This window comes from Bidens hawaiensis, unplaced genomic scaffold (genome assembly GCF_021521415.1).
Source record: "Bidens hawaiensis isolate Kalapana, Puna unplaced genomic scaffold, B.hawaiensis_p1.1 tig00005653_1, whole genome shotgun sequence".
In the NCBI taxonomy this organism is placed as follows: Eukaryota; Viridiplantae; Streptophyta; class Magnoliopsida; order Asterales; family Asteraceae; genus Bidens; species Bidens hawaiensis.
The window spans coordinates 855,917-874,908 of record NW_027491368.1 but is presented as its reverse complement, the minus strand read 5'-3'; positions in this window follow the sequence as shown (position 1 = coordinate 874,908).

The window sequence follows — 18,992 nt, the reverse complement described above, 5'->3', positions numbered from 1 at the left end:
ATCCACTTAACCAACCCATTGGGTCCCTCAGATCCGCTAAATTCTAGGGGTTTGCACAACATAAAGTCTTTGATTGAACATCCCCTGGATACAGGAATTGGTTCAGTACGGTTCGTCTCTACCGTAGGTATAGGGCCATTACTGTCTGTAACGACCACCCTAGGAGGTGCGTAATTACTCGGAATTGTGTTATCATTCTGTGGAGGATTAACATTTTGTTCCCCGTCATTAATGGTGGTCGTTTGATTGCTCGGAGGGGCTGGATTGGTCGAATTGTTAATACTGGCGGCGATGCGCGATACTATATCCGGTATCGCCGCCTCTAACTGTTGAGCAATCAAACGACTCACGTCCACTTCCGACAATTGGGCTGAACGTTTTGGTGCCATTCTACACAACATCAAGAAAATATATATAATTAATACAAGTTCCAATCATAAAACACAACAAACATTCCATTCATTAATAAACATTAGTACATTTTACATCCATATCAGTTCACATACGTTTCCTGTCATCATTACATAAGTTAAGTTTTCCTACATAGGGCCTATGTCGGCATCATCTCGACATAACCCACAATGGGTCAGTGCTTGAATGATACCCAAAAGTATCTATAACGATATACCCCAAAAGAGACCCTCTAAGGGCCAGTGGTTGTATTATAACTACCCAAGATTCACTCTATGTTAGCATCACCACTAACTGCTTACACAGAGTATCAAAAAGCGGCCCCTGTCTACTCCCGTCCTAACACAACTAAACACGGTGGTATACCAACCACACCAACACCACCGCCATCCCCACAATCACTGTCCCCGGAACTGGCCTCCTCCGGGTCCTCCTCTACAGATAAACTTCGTGATCTTGACATGCTTACCTGTACACAAGTTAGCAAACATATAGTCTTTTTCATAATGTAAATCCTAATTAAATTAATATACACACATTCTTACAACCTTGTCACATAAAAATATTATCATATATTTGCACATATGTTGCCAATTTTACCTATTAAAGTCCCCCGTGACTTCCCCTGAATTCCCTCGTGCGGACAAGTCTGTTATTATGTTCCGGACCATAATAACTCACTTGTCCATCCAAGTTCATCCAGACCTCGTCACAATAAATTATTAGTTGATATTCAGATCCTATAACACTTGAGCTACTGGTTATATTTTAGGTATCTTTTAAAGACATCCTAATTCTTTATAACCAATGGCTCTGATACCAAGTTCTGTAACACCCCGTAACCGCAGCGGAAACGTACACGGGATGCAACAGACACATCTGATATCAAAAGCATTGCTTATAAAGAAAACACCACTACATTAATAAAAACGAATTACATTGTTCCGAATTTCGTTACTATCTAGGTGTTATCACATAAGTTTTACCGATAGTACATTAACATATTTAATGCAAAATATAGATCCTTAATCTTCCACAAAATAGCACACATCATCAAGCACGTATCACTCATTCCAATTTGGGTGTACCTAGAAAGCATGTAAAGAAAACGGGTCAACTACGAATAGTTGGTGAGTTTCACTGATTTAAATAAACATTGACAATTTATTATAATAAATCATATATTAACGATGTAATTATGCTGAGCCCACAAGTGAAACCTCTGACTATCACACACAATCCCCGTGGCATATCCCCCGCCCACGGACCCGTGACATATCCCCCGTCCACGGAACTGCCCCAAACCGCTATGTCTAACATTACATAGCAAAATATATATAACACCCAAAATAGACATGTGCAACTGGCTGGGATACATCAGCAAATCCATGCCGGACCAGTTGGGTTTGTCAGACCAATAGTACTATTCACACTCTACCGGCTTTTAGCTAATCACTCGTGTTGCGGGGCCTTACAATGTTAGCAACTCAGACAATTACCATCTTAGTACATTTCCGTACGATTCCCGTACAATAAACATTATATAAATACATTCATTTCCATGCGATCGGCATGTACTTAAACACTTTGATAATAACATGCTTTCCGCCCCGGGAAAATATTTAAAACAGTTCAATAAAAAGGGGCTCGTGAAAAACTCACCATTTTGTGAGCGAAGATGTAATACTGTGTACAGCTACCGGTCCGGATCTGTAATACGATCCCTAAGTCGTTACTACACAATTTCTATTAATATATCTTAAATTCGTGTTAACCGGTACGTCCGGGGACACTGTTAACCCAGTACCGTACACGATCCGGGGACAATGTTAACCCCGATACACTTCTCAGGACTTAGATTGTGATATCACTTAGAGTTCTTTAGTCAAAACTACCATTAATTTGTTTTCTCGTTTTGCGTGCCTAGCACGGTTATTCGTCTTTATGTTTTCAAAAATGAGTTTTGCCACATACGATCCGAAAATAGTTGTTAATGATATTTTAATTAAAGTGGTGAAATTAGAGCTCGGTTTAGACACCCCGTTTGGCCGCGTGGCCCGTTTCCGTCTTTAATATACCGGAAACGACTAAATCGGGTAAAATTACCCAAATCATCCGAATTACTTTCGGATGACTTATTTTTACTTGATTAACTTAGTTTCATGAAAATAGTCCATTTTTAGGGTTTTTACACACCAGTCAGTTCGCTTAGGCGAACTTTGCCGGTTTACGCGTTTTAAGCTTTAAAAGTTTGTTTTTATGATCTATTTAGCACAAATAATTATCCATTTAGTCTCGGATCTTGAAATTTTGCACAAATCAGTTTTTGACAGTAAGGAATTTTATAAAAATATTTCCAAAATAAATTTTTATATTTAACATTTATTTATCTATTTTTAAACGTCATTTAAACACCAAATATGTCGAAAATACCAAACGACCTTAGAAAAATCCCAAATTTTTCTGGGATGACTCCTGCCATCCACATAGTTCCCAGTAATTTTTACAGAACCAAAAACTCATTTTTCAAGCTATTTTTACCAAAACCGAGCTAGAAACCCTAGATCTCGTTTTACCGAAAAGCCTACTTAGACTTCTCCAATGGACCTGAAATTTTGTGTGTGACTTTTATATGTTATAAAAAGCTTATCTAAATTTTTCCAGAATTTTTCATGATGTTTAGCTATTTTTCACCATTTTTAGCCAAAACCGAGCATTAAATTCACCAAATATTCATCCTTTATCCAAAAATTACCAAAATTTCACAGATCTCATATTTTCATGTGTAGATCATCTCTGTGAAATTTCATGACTCAACTCTAAGTCTACCACAATCTGTCCAAATCTTACAAATCATACGAAAAACCGAACTACCTTGTGTTTCTAGCTTTAGATCGCAAAGATCTTGATTTCTAGCCTTTGCTAGCAACTAGATACAACACCTACAAGCACAACAACACCACACCAAGCAAGTTATACCCACAATCAAGCCATTTCTTTCATGGTTTCGGTTAAGACATCAAAACAAAGATTTTAACCGTAAAAATTCGTTTTTGACTCTTTTAACTCCTTTTTTGGACCAAGATCCCTTGTATAACTTGTATACATCACTTGATCATGCAAGAATCGGTTTCATCTCGGGTTTTCACCCATTTTTCACTTGAAACCTCATTTTCTTGTAAATGACTCGAGAAAAAGACGATGAACACGACTATAATCCGATCTTTACCTCGGTTTCTTGGTATAAATCAAAGGGGGTTGGATGAATGTGTAAAGGGTTGAGAGGATTTGGAGAGTTGGGATGTAGAAAAAAGAAAAATGAAATGTGTGTGTGTGTGCATTGGACCGATCGGTCCATAGTAAGGTGGGGGGGGCCCACATCTCAAACCATGGCCACACATTTGGATTGTGTAATCCGAATAATGTTGTGGATAATCTGGTTCAGTTCGTTTTTCGGTTAAACACTTAATTCGGCTTAAAACGAGGCTAAAACGGTCGTTTTTCGGCTTAAAAATAAAATTTATATAAAACTGATTTAAAATCTTTAAAAACTTAAACCATGACATTTATTGACTCAACACATCATATTGTCGGTCATTGTGCATCTTTTTCGGCTTGATCGATCGTCTCTTGCTTGGTTTGATGTTAAAGGTTTCGTTTAACATACCGACGTACTGATAAATCGAAATCCTTTTTCTGTGCTATAATTCACTTATCCCGAAGCCTTAATACTTCGTAAACCTTACTAAACATCATATATTTCATCTATGACGTAATCCCCGATTCGTTCGGGTTTCAATAACCGTTCATCGGTTAATCGTAACTCCAATACGACTAACTGTACATTCGAGTATAATTCGTACTGGGAATCTTATATACTCGTACAGACACATTATAATTCATATATTTAGTATTAAATAACACATAAATGGTATATTCCGGCTAGGGTATACCTGAATTTGCCGGAATCGTTACAAGTTGGGGTGATATGGCAAAAACCAAATTAAGCTTGAACCGAGAATAGAGGCCGATAGTTTCTGATATTCTGTGCTCTAATTGAACATTTAATCATATCACAGAAACGCTTGAAAGTTTGTTATAAGATTTAATTGGACAGCAATATCAATGACTGACTTAACGCAGTCACAATATCGCTGAAATATAAAACTGTGATGGAAGGGCAATTTGGTCAATATGATTCTCTGCTCAAACTCACCAAAATCCAATAATATGTACTGCTTTTGAAAAACTCATACAAAAACACAAAAATATTTTTCTGCTTCACATTTTAATTTTCGAATATTTTTCTTGTAAATATCTTTCATTAAAAATTCAAAATACCAAATAGATTTTGCTTTTTCATTTACATATTATATAAATTTGTTTAAGTTAAGTATTTTTGAACATAAAACACGTTAAGGTATTTGATCATCGAGATACGGGTTCTCGTTGATTTGTTTATTCAACAATTGATATCAATAAATAATTATTAATTTGTTTATTCTTTTATTTAATTAATTTATTTATTTAATTTAAAATTACATACAGGTAATTCATTATTCATGTATAACGAATTAAAGTCATTCATAACGAATTGAATTCCAATTCGTTAACTTATTTCGCTTCCGCCACTCTGTAACGAATGACATCTAATTCGTTAAACATAACTTAACGAATTGAACACGAAATATAGCTAATTCGTCATTTCTTCATCTTAAACTTTAACGAATTAACTTTAATTCGTTATGCCACGTGTGCATGTATGATAACGAATCATCTGATTCGTTAGTTCAAATTTAAACGAATCTGGTGACTCAGCACATTGGAAATTATGCCGCGTCAGAGTATTTAGGGATATGTGAAGGTTGTTCGTCTTCACTATTCATCTTTCTTCTTCCTTAAGTAACGAAAGCCTGCCAAAATTTTCTCTGAAAAAACCGATCATCATTATACTCAATAATAATTTGTGTTTTCGAATCATAAGGTAAAGGCGATTACGGCGTGATGATTTTCGTCATAATTAATGAACATCTTATGGGTTAATTTGTTGATTTTATTATCGGGTTTTATGTTCTTTATAAACCTTAATTCATCTACTGTGTACCATGATTTGGTACATATGGTTGATACAACCCAGCTCGCAATGTGTTTCCGAGATCCATGTGATCATTTGTTTGGCTATACATCGTTGATCATGGTCATATTGATTTCAGTTTGCAAACTTTGACTTTTTGATGTTCTTGGTAATTTTGACCTTGACCTGATTAGTCAAAACATTAAGCTTAAGGGCCATTATTATTTGTAACGAATTGGAACTGTTTTGTGTCCTATTTGTTACACAAATCACATGAATCAGAATTTTCATCGTTAATTATAACGAATCACACTTTAATTCCTTATTTATAACGAATTAGATTTTATTTCGTTATTTATAACGAATCAGACTATAATTCATTATACTTTCAACCCCGATTCGTTAAGATTCAAATCACATTATTTACTTGATAGCCAAGTAGCTAATTCGTCATAACGAATCACCAGTTCATTATAACGAATCAACTTATTTAACGAATGACATTTTTAAATTATTTTAAAATAATTTAGTATAATGTTATTTAATTTTTAAGTTTACTAATCCTTGGATTTATTTTATCAGTCATGGCCAATAATATGGATCAGGATCCTCCCGCTGTTGCACCACAACAACAACAACATGCACAAGATATTCCTTACTTCCGTATGACAAAAGACATAACGTTTGTGCTTTCGTTGGTACTAATTTTGCGGACGAGAATGTCTTTGGAGAGATGTTGGCATTCTTACATCGCTCGTGTATTCATTATGCTGTCACTGCTAATCAGATGTTCGTTTCAGCATCGTTCGTCAATTTTGGAACACTGCTAGATATGTGGAGACGGACTACCACATTGTTGCTGAGGTTAATGTGAGACCAGTTGTGATATCAACTAAGACTGTTTGAAGAGTGCTGAGGTTCAATGATACTATTGATGAGCCGAGTGAGTACCACAAAGAGCTAATTAAAGGGTTGTTTGGTCGATTATTTTATTCTGGTGATCTTGATGAGTCCATGTATAACAAGGCATACTTGTTCCCACATACAAGTATTTACTACACGTTCTTATACACTGCCTTGGTGGATGGAAAGGAGGTTTTGACGAATTCCGTATCATGCATCAATCAACTTTCGTTGCATTAATTCTGAATAAACCTTTCAATTTCTCAGAAGCGATCTTCGATGATCTCAAAGAGAATTGTATTATTGTGAAATGACGCACAAAATTCTTGATGTATCCTCGGTTTATCCAACTGTTCGTTCAAGATGCAATCCGTGATTTGGTGCTCGATACAACACGCCTCGATGATAAATTAAAGTCGGAGCACATGACAGCGGATACTATGAGGAGGATGAAGTCGTATCATCAAACTCGTCATCAACGAGTCAAGCGTTCGATTGGTCACGTAGCCAATCCTAATTATGAATGTTCTTCTAATGATCGCTGGATCCATGATGACTCGGATTCTGAGCGTGAAAGGGTGAAGGTAGGAACGATGGTGATGAGGGTGATGATAATGATGGTGGTGATCCAGCTCAACAGCAACGTGTTGAGACTGAGGCAGCAGTTAATGAGGCTGCTGAATGTAAAAGGAAAGGGAAAGCAATGGCCAGTGAAGGGTCCTCAAAACGTCGAGTGACTACTGGAGATGGGATTCCATTTGGAGTCCAGCCTCCAAGGTCGTCTATTATTCAACGCCCGGCGGTGCATCTTACTACTAGCATCCCGGAATTCACGTTGACGACTACTCTTACATCTGACCCGAGTCTTTGCATGACCCGAGGCTACATCAATGGTTTCTTCAACACCGACAATGATGCTACCACCACCTATGGATATATCCTTTATGAGGCTCGCTCTTCCTCAGGGTCCTGTTCAGCCAGTTTCTCCTTCGTTTCATGCCATGACACAGGATCAACAGATGAATATGCTTTTGAGCTTAATTCATCTGTATGAAAATCAGATGGCTTCCGATCATCTGAATCAAGAGCATTTGATGGACAACCAAAGGAAGATGTTGAGTTATGTTTCCTTCTGCCAAAAAGAGACCAAAGCCCTTCGTGAGAGTGTTACGTCTCAGGGGGTGAAGTTGCAACAACAAGAAGATATGATTCTGCAGCTTACATGTAAAGATTATGCGCTCAAGAAGCTCAAAAACGATGAGGAAGATCATGACGAGTAGGGTGCTGGAGGTGAGACGAAACAAACTCACGACTCAGCCTCGGGTGCAGGTACTAGTGCTGCTGCTGGTGATTCGAGTAAGCAGTTGACAGTTTATCATGACTCGGAGAATATTAAACCCATTGAGTCGATAAAAGTCAATACTGTTATATTTGTTGTTGCTGAGGGGGTGATAAGAAGCATTGTAAATGCTGATGAGATTGAGGTTGGGCTGTTCATGGAATTGTCCTTAACACGAGAGCAGATTTCTATACTGCTTGGTCTAAATGACGACGAACTTACCGTACTAGAGGTTGAGGGTGATGTGGAGATCGAGAATGATGAAAAGGTATAGAATGATCCGACTATTCAGATGAACAAGTCTTTTATTTATGAAGATGAGGAAGTTGAGATTGAAGATATAACGGCTGAGGAGTATCCTGACTTATTTCAACACTCTATTGTTGATCTGGGTGCTCTAGTATTTAATGAAGAAACTGTTAAAGCAGCCAAAGATCCTTTGGAGAAGGTATCAAAGGGCAAAGATGTTGATACAAGATTCTATTCAAATCCTGATCCAACTGTTGAGGATATTCAAGGCTGGTTTGCTTACAGAGACAAGAAAGCTCGTAAGATTTTCGATGCATATAGATATGTTGATCAAGAATTGATAGTGGAAGCCGTTGCACGTGCGAAAGCTAATCAGATGACTTCTTTAAAGGCCGTGTCAAAAGTTCGAGGTGATATTATTTCATGGCTTTTCGATTCTGAATTAAAAGTTTGTATCATTAAATGGGAGAACGGCGTTCAGTATTATGAAAAGATGACTGACGTTCTCTCATTGCCAAGATGGGACGTACGAACTCTTGCGTACCGTCCTTTAATTAACCGTGGTGGGAATCACCAAGCGAGTTGGTTTCACCAACACTTGCTGTTTAAGGTGAACCACGGATTTAAATTCTTTAAGTCACAGATCCCAATTTCGTAAGCGTATAGATGAGATAGATCCAAGGACGGGTTGGAGGAAGTTGGTGCTTAAAGTTAAACCGCCAAAAACAATGAAGCATGTACCGGTCAAGATGCTGAATCAACACATGTATTTATCTTTCAACCGCTGGTATTATGAAAATCTTACTGTCGAGGCCGTTATTGTTTTGGGCAAAGGCTTGAAGACCGAGCTGATTAAGATTATTGATCCGATGTGGCTCGTGAACCTGACAGAGACCGACAATGATGTGATGTTCAAGAATAAGATATTAATAGAGCATCGTGAAGAATATGATCCGAGCGATGCAATTTCAACGTGTTGTTCGTGTGTGTCATGACCATGGAATTCACAGCTGCAGAGACTGGAAGTCCAAGCGCTTTAAATAACTTAAAGACAAAGAGCTCAAGACGAGGGGGTGTCTGTTAGTGCACGGTTTTGCGTCTCGAGTCTTTGTATTTATCGTTTGATTATTACAATGTGAAAGTTATTTATATTATTGACTAGTTCGTTATTGTTTGTCTAGTTCTTTAAGGATGTTTAACGAACTAGACGATTAAGTTAAGTTCCCACCTAATTCGTTAAGGATGTTTAACGAATTAGGAGGAAGTTCGTGAAGTTTATTATTCGTTTTGTAATGTAACGAAGTGGGAGGCTAGTTCGTTATGGAAGTATAACGAACTAGACCCATCTTCTATATATAGAGGTGTTCACCTCTGTTTAATTTAAGTTTTGATTTAACGTATTGAACCTCTGGAAAATTGTTCTCTCGATCAATCCTTCAACTAATTAACCTATTACTAATATATTACATACTACAACTAATATTAATCATATATATTTAATATCTATAAGAGTAATCATGAACTAGATCCTCACGATATTAGATCTAAGTGATAAACGTTCTAGATCTTTACAAAACATTTCAAACAGTTGACGATGAACGATGAACTTACATGCCACGCAATAAGTACTTACTAGCCATTCATTCAAGATGTATAGGACTTATAATGATGCCTCACCTTTGTAGTTCTTGTTTTGACCCTCATGTTTGATTTTCAAAATTTGTGAACATTTTTCAAATTTTGGTTGATGATAAAACTTTTGTTCACAATTGTTCTTTGTCATATCTATAAGATGTTCCATTTTGAGTGACCAAATACCAACAGACTCGTGTATGACTGGATAATCACTTTTCTGCCTATCATGCAGAGAGATTTATCTTGAAACATGCGTATTCAACAACGTATCTCCACATTAAGCTTAGCATATTTAGTATGAATATATCACCTTTGTTTTTACACATCATGGAAGGCAACCATACTTATTAATGACTGCACTAATAACATTTTTAGCCTATCTAATCCATATGATTGGTATAAATAATCAATCTACTATCGTTCCCCAAAAGTTGGATCAATTTTAACTGAAAACCTTTTAAGCTTCTATAAAGCTTGAACTGAATAATCTTATTTTTTCTCTGCACCATCAACTTTCTCAGTTTGTTAAAAATGATTTGTCAGTATTCCTTTTGAAAAATATTCATTTGAGCATACGTGTTTAACTCAAAATCATAATTTTGACACAAGCAAAGAGTAACATATTCAAGAATAATCTGAACATGAGTGACATGAAATAACACAAGTAGACTTAATATAATGTTCAACCAAGACTAATTATGCAAATTCTGTTTTGTCTAAACACATCATCATATCAGATTATCCAACATATTAAAAAAATATCAGATAAGTATGCGGGTTTATCATTTCAAATCATATGCAAACACGCTTATCAAGATATCATCAACAGTTACTGAAATCAAACCTAAGCATTATAGACAACTAAGTCATACATGTTGTCATTCAAATCACACATCAGTTAAACATAAACACAGATTATCAGATAAAACACAACTAACTCATCAAGACCTTTCTAAGGATAGTCAGTTACCGTAACGAGCACACATCATTAATCATACTTCATCAGAGTTTATCATTCCTAATGCTTTCAATAGAAAATGAAATCTTGTTCTATCTAGTGGCTTGGTGAATAAATCTGCCAAGTTGTCATTGTCAACTCTTTTCATTTCTATTAGCCTTTTTTCACTACAGTCTCTAACGAAATGGTATTTGATTTCAATGTGCTTGGTCTTTGAGTTTTGGACTGGGTTCTTAAGAATGAACAAAGAAGCTGTATTATCAATGCAAATAGGAGTGTTCAAGTAATTAAAACCATAGTCCAGCAGTTGATTCTTAATCCAGAGGACTTGTGCACAGCAGACAAATGCAACAATGTACTAAGCTTCAGTAGTAGAGATAGACAATATTGTTTACTTCTTGCGTTGTCATGACACTAGTCTATCTCCAAAGAATTGACATCCACCTGATGTAGACTTCCTACTCATTTTGTAGCCATCATAGTCATTGTCAATGTAAGCAAGTAGATCAACGGCATGGTTCTTTGGATACCATATCCCTAAATCAGGTTTTTTATTTCAAATAACTAAAGATCCTCTTGACTGCAGTCATATGAGACATTTTTGGACATGATTGAAATCTTGAACACACACAAACAACAAACATAATGTCAGGCCTTGAAGTAGTCAGGTATATCATGGGTGTCCATTGGGGTAGAAGCAGTCTTCAAGTCTCGACATTTATACTTGTTCAAAATATCTTGCGCATACTTCGAATGACAAATGAATATACCATCCTTCTTTTGTTGAACTGGCAATCCCCAAAAGAAATTCATTTCTCCCATTGAGCTCATGCAATACTTAAACTTCAACACTTCCTCAAACTCCAAACACATATGTTCATCAGTAGATCCAAATATGATATCATCAACATAAACTTGAACCAGAAGTAAATCTATGTCCCTTTTCTTGTAGAAGACTGTTTTGTAAATGGCTCCTCTGTGAAATCCATTAACAAGTAGGTGATCTGATAACTCATCATACCAAGCTCTTGGAGCTTGATGTAATCCATATAGAGCCTTGTTTAGTTTGTATAGTATATTAGGATACTCAGGATCCTCAAAACCTAAAGGACGAGTGACATACACCTCCTCTTCTATTTTTCCATTTAAGAAAGCAGATTTTACATTCAATTGAAATACTCTGATTTTCTTGGAAGAAGCATAGGCTAGGAATATTTTGATTGCTTCTAGCCTTGCCACTGGAGCAAATAATTCTCAAAGTCTATTCCTTCTTCTTATAAGCATCCTAGTGCAACTAGTCTTGCTTTATTCTTCATTACAATTCCTCTTTCATCCGTTTTGTTTCTGAAAACCCATTTGGTGCCTATTGCATACTTTCCTCTTGGCTTATCTACAAATTCCCACACTTGCATATTTCTGAATTGAGCCAACTCCTCTTGCATTGCGTCTACCCAAATGTTGTCTTTTAAAGCTTGAACTATGTTCTCGGGTTCAATTTGGGATAGGAAGCAGTACTACAGACAAATGTTTGCATATTCAGATGCACCTCTTGTAAATCTTTCATGAATGTCTCCAATGTTTTCAGCAGTATCATTTATTTCTACAAAAGAAGTTTGTACAATTTGAACTGAAGAAACAGTTGAATCAAGAATTAAGTCATTAACATCAAGTTCTTCAGTGATTAAATCTGATTCTGCTTGGTTCAAATCAGCAACTTCTCCAACATTCTAGTCACAAGTCATGTGTCTGGAACATCCACTGTCTAAGTACCATACATCATGCATTTGGGTGGACTGTTCCTGCACATTTTAAAGAAAAATGATCAGTTAAGTGATGAAGTACAAGCTGATTTAGCTTGCAAGTCATCAAAAACATTAGCACATGTTGCATTGGGTTTGGGGTCCTCATAGACAATTCACATGAATCATCAGATTCATATTCACATTCAGACAAATAACCAGTATAAGGGACTATGCATTTGCATTCCACAATGACATATTCTCTTTTCTGAATTGCCACTTGTACTTTAGTCCTTGGTTTCCATAGAATCCATGTGGTTCAAAACCATTTTTAAGCAGAAACTTCTCATCACCATTAAGTGTATTTGATTTCTTTTTGGTAAGCAGTTTCTTCACAGCCATGCTTTTTGTTTTCTCTCACTGTTGACTTATTGGAGTCAGCACATTTTTCAGATGTTTGAAACTTAACATCTGTTGATTTTCTTCAACTTTGGAGCCTTTTTCTTGAGACTTTCTCCATAAATCTTCACCTTTTCTTTTTCATTTTAGACTTGATTCTCTATCTTCATATCACCCTTGCTTAAGTAATCATTATATCTTTTCTTGTAAAACGCAAAATCTTGTCCAAACTTAATGTTTATCAGGAACATGAAATGGTTAATGAATTACCCTTTCCTGGCATGAATTAGTGTGATGTCCATAAACATCACAGATTTTACACAAAACTTGACCTTTGAATTTGTCACTTGAGCTTCCCATCTTATATCTTTCATTGGGTCTAGGTGGATCAACACCAATAGTTTCCTGATGTGCAATTAAACCATTGAAGTTGATTTCAAAAGGCGGAAATTGTTCAATCTTGGTGTCTTCTCTTGACACGGTACTTTTAACAAATTTGACCTCCTTAAGCCTAATTGGAGTATCCTTTTCATCAGTTCTGTATCTTGACCATCTTCTAAGGTAATCATCCACACTTTCCACTTCTCCAACATCAAACAACTCTTGGTTAGAGAAAAATGGATAAAGAGGAAGAAAGAGATCATCATTCTTCATAGATTCTTTACTTTTCTTGCTTTCTTTAACATTTTCTTTTCTTTGTGGCACTTTGTATGTTGAATTCTTACTGTCCTTCTTTTCCTTTGACCCACCACATAGATCAAATGGTCTATTTTCTCTTCTCATTTGACCAAGATGTTTCTTCATTTTAGGATTGATCTGTGGTAGCAAAGGGATCTTTTCCTTTGACTTTAGTTCACACCTTTCTTTTTCTTTTTAATCTTTCATTACTTGAACTTTTGTCACTTAAATCATCTCTATCCAATAGATCACATTCTACATCATCCAATGTTACTTGGATACCCACAGACTTTCAACTTCTGTCTCAACAACCTTCATTACATACCATCCCTTATCATCAACCTCAACCAACTTATAATTTTTCATGAAATTCCTTTTTATGTTCAAAAATCTCTCTAAATTGATCAAGATAAGCAATTATTTTCTTCATATCCACTTTCAATGATTAATTATCATTAAAAAGTGATGGGACAACTTTGTACTTATCCTCCTCGTTGACATTTTTCAACTTACCACAAATGTTTCCAGTTGATACCAAATTCTTTAGAAAATCAACTTCAACTTGAAGTTGAGTATTCTTCACATTCTCATCAAGGTACATTTTCTTCAATTCTTCAATTTCAGTGGTATACCTTGATTGAAGGATGTAAGTATCCGTACAGTCCGGCTCTAGACTTTTGATTTGGTTCTCATAGGTTAATTCACTTGTTTCATACACATTTATCATGCTTTGTTTCTTGAAACATTCACTTTGTAAATTACCAATTGTCTTTTTTAAAGAATCATTCATTTCAAGTAATTCAAGATTTTGTGGATTTTGAATGTAGCTGAGATGAAGAGGACTCGGCTTCATTTTCACAACCTTCCATGAATGCCACATTTTCCTTCTAAATATCTTCAGCATGGTTACTCCAATCAAACACACCATCTTGTTGTGGTTGAACTAGAGCAACATTTTCTTGATTTATTGGCTGTTTTGATTGACAGGAGCATGTGGAGGGACTTGTTGGTTTTTCTGAAAGGGTTGTTGTTGTGGGATTATTTGTTAATGATTTTGCTATTGAAAGTTGTTGTTGTTGAAGAACCTCTGTTGACCTTGATTCTGATTTTTATATTGAAACTGATTTCTTTTTTGATTGTTGTTCTGAAATTGTCTTGGTTGATTACATTCTCTAGCAAAGTGTCCTAGTTGTTGATAGTTATAGCAAATTGCATTTGACTTGTCAAAACCTGTTCTGTCATTTGGACCAGAGACCAAAGACTTTCCAGTTCTGTTATACAGCCTCTTACTTCTCAAGGCTAGCATTGTAGCCTGCCACTTCAGATCCATATCCTCCAAATCATCAGCATCAATTTGTTCAAGATCTTCTTGGACAACACTAGTATGAATTAGATTCTTAGCCACAAAAGCATTACAAGACTCAGTAAACTTTGAAAAGAGAGCTTGATACTAATTCCCATGATTTACACTTCCAGCAGCATATGGCGCCTGTCCACTGGGAATTGATGATGTATCATTATCATCTATTAGTTGAACATTGAATCTGGACTGTCTACATTGATTAATTGACTGGCCAGCAATAAACACTCTTGGTGTTTCACCACCATATTCACTTGGCTCTTCAATTATGGGGACTTGTTATTGTTTCTTGGTAGACAATTTATTGATGGGTGCAATAAGAGCATTTGCTACTTGGAAGCTTGGCATGTCTTCCTTAATCATGTTGTTCTCTATCATCTCATGCTCAGCAGCTTGTAAGAAACAAATCACATCATCAAGTTTGAATGTTGGGAAATTAGCTTTTTCCTTGATGAACTTGTTTGCAATGTACCATTCACCAGATAAAGATGATAAGAGCTTTTTGTTGAAATCAAAATCTGTTATTCCAAGGACAGTGGTTCTAATTTCATTGACAATAGAAACAAACATCTGCAACACAGATTTCAACCTTTCTCCTTCTTTGAACTTGAATCTGTCTAGCTGTTGCTTCAGTCTGTCCTTCTTGATGTCTTTGAGCTAATTGTTTCCCTCAAACATTTCTACAATGGCATCAAACATAGCCATTGCAGTAGTGTGATAAGCCACACTAGTAAGTATTTCCCAAGACTTGCCTAATTTCAGCATGGACAGTGCTCTGTCATCTTTCTTCTTCATTTGTCTTTCAACAGTTTGGTTATTATTTTTGCCATCTGGGACAAATGGTCCATTTTTTATTGAGTTCCACATTTCCACATCATTATAGTAAACAACAGCCTCAAACAACACCTTCCACTTGATATAGTTTTATGTCCTAATAATCCAGGAATTTTGTTAGTAGACACCTCTTGTTCATCCATAACTCCAGATATATTTTTGGTATTTTAAAAGTATTATTGAAATGAGAAATTACTTAAACATTAAAAAACTTTTGAATATTTTGAAAAACAATCAAATTTGTGAAATAAATCCAGATCTGATGAATCCGAATGGATAATAACAAGATCTGGACACATAAGGAAAGAAATCAAAGTAAAATTGAGTAAAAATAACTTTTAATCCTCAATGAAACAATAGATCTAAGAAAAATGAAAAACTAGGCAGCTAACGTCACAAATCAATGGAACAGTTGTCCACTGACGTCATACTTCATCTTCAAAATCAACAGTTTTTAGTAATAAATCAATAATAGTTCTTCACAAACGCAACAACATATGCTTTGATGCCACTTGTCAGTCCCGATTATCACACATAATCACTCAATAATCACTCTCGTAACCCACACAAACGTGTTGACAAGAAGGTTACGAAATACTGCTTTTGTGAACAACAAAAAATTATTAAAGGCGGATACACTAATACTTAAGTAATTGCTAAACGGACAGAAATGTAAGACACACAAAGAGACTCAAAAGATATCCATTTAATATTATGAAGGATACAAATGAGATATCAGTTAGGGTTTCTAGGTGGAATGCTTGTTTTTTCGGCAGCTTTTCCGTACAAGATAAAGACAGCTGTCAAATCACAATCATTGATTTGGAAGCTTTTCGGCAGCTTTTCCACTAAGTGTCTATTGTGTCATAGGCGTGCCATAATCTTAAATAGGCCTGCCCTAACACCTTCTAGAAACCCTAATCATTGATTCTAAACATATTCAAACATAATACAAAATGTTATAAGTGTATAAAAGTCTTCAAGTAAGCTTGCAGCTTTCGTCCTTAACGAGCAAACCTAATAACCATTAATTGTGCTTGGGAATAGTTCTCCGAGTAAGCTTTACTTAGAATATATTCCTTAGAAATTATCATCAAGCAGACTTCAATCTTCGTGATAATATCAAACTTTGCTTGATATGTATCCTACAAGCAAACTTGTTCTTCTTGTTTTCGTTCAAACTTTTTGTCTTTAAACTTATTAAAAAAGTTCAATTGTGCTGGTGACACTGTAGCTTGCTTGAGGTTGAACCTTGCTCGTTAAAAGTCATTAACTTCCTTCAAGTTTGCTTGGACCACTGTTTATTAACAAACCTTGCTAGATCCACCAAATTACTTGGTTTTAGCTTGGTTTAGTCAAGTGTTTGCTCTGAAAGAAACCTTACTTGACTTGAAGAACAACCTTGATTGATGAAGTGTAACTTGCTTGATCTAACACTTTGAAGACTTCAAGAAGATAACCTTGCTCTTTTGGGAAAAATACCTTTCTTGACTAAGTTTAAGCTTGCTCGGATGCCTAAGTTTGGTCGGTTTCCATACTTAGCCATTTTCCAAGGAGGTTGAGAAGATTCCAATATTCATTAGTCATTTTCTCATCCCAACCCCAAGGCGTATAAAAAGGAATCTATGTTATGGCATCGACGAATGGGTCACATCAACGTTCGCAAGATGAAATATCTTGTTCATAACCAACTGGTTGAAGGGGTAAACGTCAAGGGTTTTCATTTAAGTACCGATTGCTTGAGCTGTAAGAAGGGTAAACAAATAAAGAAGTCTCAACGGACAAAGTCTCTCAACTCAATCAACTTACCTTTAGAGAGGATACACTTGGATTGTTTGGTCCCGTGAATGTCAAAAGTATCACCGTAGAACTTTATGGTTTGGTGGTCACTGATGATTACTCACGCTTCTCGTGGGTGATGTTTCTTGAGTCAAAAGATGAGACCTTAGACAACTTGATGATCTTATTCAAGAAGCTTGAGATGTTATATTATCTGCCCATCAGAAGGATCATAAGCGACAATGGTACCGAGTTCAGGAGCAACCAAATGCTTCAATACTTTAATGAGCATGGTGTTCTTCAAGAATTTAGTGCTCCTTATACTCCACAACATAATAGAGTTGATGAACGAAAGAATAGGAATTTGATTGAGACAACTAGGGCTATGTTGGCAGATATGAAACTACGTGTGAACTTTTGGTCAGAAGCAGTTGTTTGGCAAAATTTGTTTCGAGATACTTAATCGACGAAAGCCGAACTTGAAGTGGATTGAGCCGTTTGGATCACAATATACTGTTCTTGATCCTAATGGTAAAATTGGTCCTAAGTTTGTTGAAGGATTCTTTGTTGGTTATGCTAGTCCTTTACGACGTATGTTCTTACCTAGCATTAACCGAATTGTGAAAGTGTAGCATATTGACTGTCAAAGGTATGCTACTGCTATTCAAAGAAAGGGCGATTCATGGATGTTTGAGCGTGACATCTTATGAAGTTGTTTCTCATTTCATGAAGAGGAAATCACTGATGAAATGGCCACTCTATTATTTCAACAGCATGTGGGTGAAGGATTTCATGAAGAAAATATTACACAAGATGTTCCACTCTTTAATGATGATTCGACACCTAATGTTGATGAACCTGTTGATGATACGCCAGCTACACCATCTGTAACACCCCAGCCCGGTTTAGGCCGACGTGTCACTCGATACGATAAATAAAAATCCAAATTTAAAAGTTTATAATAATTCAATACCGAAAAGGTTCAATATTATTGACAACGAAAATAAATAAAGTTGTTTCACTCAAAATAAATTATTAAGTTCATTGTTTTCCAACTTCTAGCCTTTTTCTTTTACACTCTTATCACACATTCCCCGGATCCCCTTGAGTACCTGTAACAAATTAAAGGGAACACAGAACAAAGAAACACAGATGAGCCAAAAATTGCCCAGTAACGGAGGAAAATAGTAGTAACAATATACGACTAAAAATGATTCAATGAACAATCAAGGAAGAAACAATTATAGTTTGCAGGCCGATAACAGTAACAAGACGTTGAACTATCAGTTATGAAGCAGTACAATAACAATATATTGGAAACACCCATGTGAGCCAGTAACAGTAGCAGTAACAGTAAAAGTAACAGTTCAGTAACAGTATATACATTAGCTGCAGACTAATGCACCAATAATTAAGTGAGATAGGAATGTGGACACACACATCTAACCATCTCACTCTAGTAACAGTTTACCTAGGATCGATCCATACGCCTCTCAGTAATCAAAATATGCTCTCATCGCATAATAAAATAGAGACGCTGTGGATTAATCGCTCTGCCACAGATAGAGCACGTCAAAGGTGCCTCGATTGACGCCCTATGTCCCCATAGGTGGATAAATGCTCGGGTATTGAGG